The 4,230-nt window shown below is 33.5% G+C and overlaps 1 non-coding gene across 1 annotated transcript; it reads left to right on the forward strand.

Moving 5' to 3' along the window:
- Positions 1 to 538: 538 nt before the first annotated feature.
- On the forward strand, positions 539 to 646 carry LOC112787327 (small nucleolar RNA R71). Its single transcript, XR_003194746.1, has one exon. It is a non-coding gene; the product is annotated as a small nucleolar RNA R71 (small nucleolar RNA).
- The last annotated feature ends 3,584 nt before the right edge of the window (positions 647 to 4,230 follow it).

The raw sequence follows: 4,230 nt of genomic DNA on the forward strand, positions 1-4,230 counted from the left end.
TTTGCTGAGTGGATGATGGAAAAGGTTTGCTAGTGCTGAACCTGTTTCTTCCACCATTATTAAAGCCTTGTTGAGGCTTTTGTTGATCCTTCCATGAGAAATTTGGATGATTTTTCCATGAGGGATTATAGGTGTTTCCATAGGGTTCCCCCATATAATTCACCTCTGCTATTGCAGGATTCTCAGGATCATAAGCTTCTTCTTCAGAAGATGCCTCTTGAGTACTGTTGGATGCAGCTTGCAATCCATTCAGACTCTGAGAAATCATATTGACTTGCTGGGTCAATATTTTATTCTGGGCCAATATGGCATTCAGAGTATCAATTTCAAGAAATCCCTTCCTCTGAGGTGTCCCATTACTCACAGGATTTCTTTCAGAAGTGTACATAAACCGGTTATTTGCAACCATGTCAATGAGTTCCTGAGCTTCTGCAGGCGTTTTCTTTAGGTGAATGGATCCACCTGCAGAATTGTCCAATGACATCTTTGATAATTCAGACAGACCATCATAGAATATATCCAGGATGGTCCATTCTGAAAGCATGTCAGAAGGACACTTTTTGGTCAGTTGCTTGTATCTCTCCCAAGCTTCATAGAGGGATTCACCTTCTTTTTGTTTGAAGGTTTGAACATCCACTCTAAGCTTGCTAAGCTTTTGAGGAGGAAAGAACTTGGCTAAGAAAGCTGTGATCAGCTTATCCCAAGAGTTTAGGCTATCTTTAGGTTGAGAGTCCAACCATATTCTAGCTCTATCTCTTATAGCAAACGGGAAAAGCATAAGCCTGTAGACCTTGGGGTCAACCCCATTGGTCTTAACAGTATCACAGATCTGCAAGAATTCAGTTAAGAACTGAAACGGATCTTCTGTTGGAAGTCCATGAAACTTGCAGTTCTGTTGCATCAGAGAAACTAATTGAGGCTTTAGCTCAAAATTGTTTGCTCCAATGGCAGGGATTGAGATGCTTCTTCCATGTAAATTGGAATTTGGTACAGTAAAGTCACCAAGCATCTTCCTTGCATTGTTATTATTTTCGGCCATGTCTCCTTCTTTTTTGAAAATTTCTGTCAGATTTTCTCCAGAGAGTTGTGCTTTAGCTTCCCTTAGCTTCCTCTTCAGAGTCCTTTCAGGTTCAGGATCAGCTTCAACAAGAATGTTCTTATCCTTTTTCCTGCTCATATGAAAAAGAAGAAAACAGAAAAGAAGAGGAATCCTCTATGTCACAGTATAGAGATTCCTTTATGTGAGTAGAAGAAGAAAAGAAATTCGAACACATAAAGAGAGAGAGGGTTCAAATTTTTAAGAAGAAGAGAAGTGTTAGTAGATAAATAAATAATTAGGAGGAGGTGAGAGAGAAGAATTTGAAAATAAAATAAAATAAAATAAAAATATTTTTATTTTCAATTTAAAATTAAAGTTAAAATTCGAAAATTTAAAAGAAAAATAAAATAAAATCAAATTAAAATTTAAAACAATTAGTTAATTAAAAAGGAATTTTGAAAAAGAGGAAGGTGATTTTCGAAAATTAGAGAGAGAATTAGTTAAGTAGTTTTGAAAAAGATAAGAATCAAACAAAAAGATAGGATTAGTTTGAAAAAGATTTGAAGACCAATTTTGAAAAGATAAGAGGTTAGAAGAGATTTTGAAATTGATTTTGAAAAAGATATAATTGAAATTGAAAAAGATATGATTGGAATTGAAAAAGATATGATTGAAATTTATTTTGAAAAAAATTTAAAAAGGAAATTAAAAAGATTTTATTTTTGAAAATTAAAGTTGATTACTTGACTAACAAAAAACTAAAAGATAGGATTTTAAAATTTAAAGAATGAACCTTTCTTAATAGGCAAGTAACAACTTGAGATTTTTGAATCAAAATATTAAAAGTTAGAAATGAATTCAAAAATATGAAACAAAAATAAGAAAAAGATTTTTTTGAAAATCAATTTGAAATTTTCGAAAATTATGAAAGAAAAATGAAAAATATTTGATTTTTGAAAAAAAAAGATTTAAAAAGATAGAGTTTTGAAATTGAAATTTTAATTTGACTTATAAGAAACAATTAAATTTTAAAAACTTTTTGACTAAATCAAATCAAATTTTCGAAATTTATGAGAAGAATAAGGGAAAGATATTTTTTTGATTTTTGAATTTTAATGATGAGAGAGAAAAACATCAAAAAGACTCAATGCATGAAAATTTTGGATCAAGACAAATGATGTATGCAAGAACACTTATGAATGTCAAGATGAACACCAAGAACACTTTGAATGTCAAGATGAACACCAAGAACTTATTTTTGAAAATTTTTAAGAAGAGAAAAACATGAAAGACACCAAACTTAAAAATTTTTCATGTATAGACACTAACAAATTGAAAATGCATATGAAAAACAAGAAAAATTTAAAGATCAAACAAAGAAATTCATCAAGAACAACTTGAAGATCATGAAGAACACATGCATGAGTTTTCGAAAAATGCACAAATTTTAAAAACATGCAATTGACACTAAACTTAAAATTTGACACAAGAATCAAACAAGAAACACAAAATTATTTTTTTTAAAATTTTATTGAATTTTTTTTGATTTTTCGCAAATTAATTGGAAAAAGAAAAATAAGGATTTCAAAAATTTTTAATGAGAATTCCAGGAATCATGCAATGTTAGTCTAAAGCTCCAGTCCAGGAATTAGACATGGCTTACTAGCCAGCCAAGCTTTCAGTGAAAGCTCCAGTCCAAAACACTAGACATGGCCAATGGCCAGACAAGCTTCAGCAGATACAAATCAAGCATACAACAGCTGATACGATGGGAGTCCAAGGACTCGCTGTGATGATAAGTTGAAACCTCGGTCCAAAAGAATTAGATATGGCTTCACAGCCAGCCAGACTTCAACAAATCATCATGAAACTCTAGAATTCATTCTTAAAAATTCTGAAGCCATAGAATAATTTATTTTTAATTTTTTTTTAAATTTTTTTCGAAAATAAAAATAAAAATAATAAGAACAAAAAGCTTAAAATTAAAATAAAATTTACCTAATCTGAGCAACAAGATGAACCGTCAGTTGTCCAAACTCGAACAATCCATGGCAATGGTGCCAAAAACTTGGTGTGGGAAAATCGTGATCGTTCATTCCTTGGAAACGGCGCTAAAAACTTAATGCGCATGTTCATAATCATAGTTCTTTGTCCCAACTTCGCACAACTAACCAGCAAGTGCACTGGGTCGTCCAAGTAATAAACCTTACATGAGTAAGGGCCGATCCCACGGAGATTGTCGGCTTGAAGCAAGCTATGGTCACCTTGTAAATCTTAGTCAGGCGGATTCAACTGGTTATAGAGATTTGATAATTAAAATATAATTAAAATATAAAATAGGATAGAGATACTTATGCAATTCATTCGTGAGAATTTCAGATAAGCATATAGAGATGCTTTCGTTCCTCCTGAACCTCTGCTTTCCTGCTGTCTTCATCCAATCATTCCTTACTCCTTTCCATGGCAAGCTGTATGTAGGGCATCACCGTTGTCAATGGCTACATCCCATCCTCTCAGTGAAAATGGTCCAAAATGTGCTGTCACCGCACGGCTAATCATCTGTCGGTTCTCGATCATACTGGAATAGGATTCAGTAATCCTTTTGCGTCTATCACTACGCCCAGCACTCGCGAGTTTGCAGCTCATCACAGTCATCCCTTCCTAGATCCTACTCGAAATACCACAGACAAGGTTTAGACTTTCCGGATATCAAGAATAGCCGCCAATAATTCTAGCCTATACCACGAAGACTTTGATCTCACGATCAGGAGGCTAAGAGATACACATTCAAGCTTATTTGCATGTAGAACGGAAGTGGTTGTCAGGCACGCGTTCATAAGTGAGAATGGTGATGAGCGTCACATAATCATCACATTCATCATGTTCTTGTGTGCGAATGAATATCTTAGACAAGAAATAGGCGTGAATTGAATAGAAAATCAATAGTACTTTGCATTAATTCATGAAGAACAGCAGAGCTCCACACCTTAATCTATGGTGTGTAGAAACTCTACCATTGAAAATACATAAGTGATGATGGTCCAGGTATGGCCAAATGGCCAGCCCCCATAAAGGTCTAAGATAGCATAAGACTAATCAAAGATCTGATGCCTAACATGATAGTAAAAAGTTCTATTTATACTAAACTAGTTACTAGGGTTACAGAAATGAGTAAATAATGCAGAAATCTA

The sequence above is a fragment of the Arachis hypogaea genome, chromosome 20 (assembly GCF_003086295.3).
Source record: "Arachis hypogaea cultivar Tifrunner chromosome 20, arahy.Tifrunner.gnm2.J5K5, whole genome shotgun sequence".
Lineage (NCBI taxonomy): Eukaryota > Viridiplantae > Streptophyta > Magnoliopsida > Fabales > Fabaceae > Arachis > Arachis hypogaea.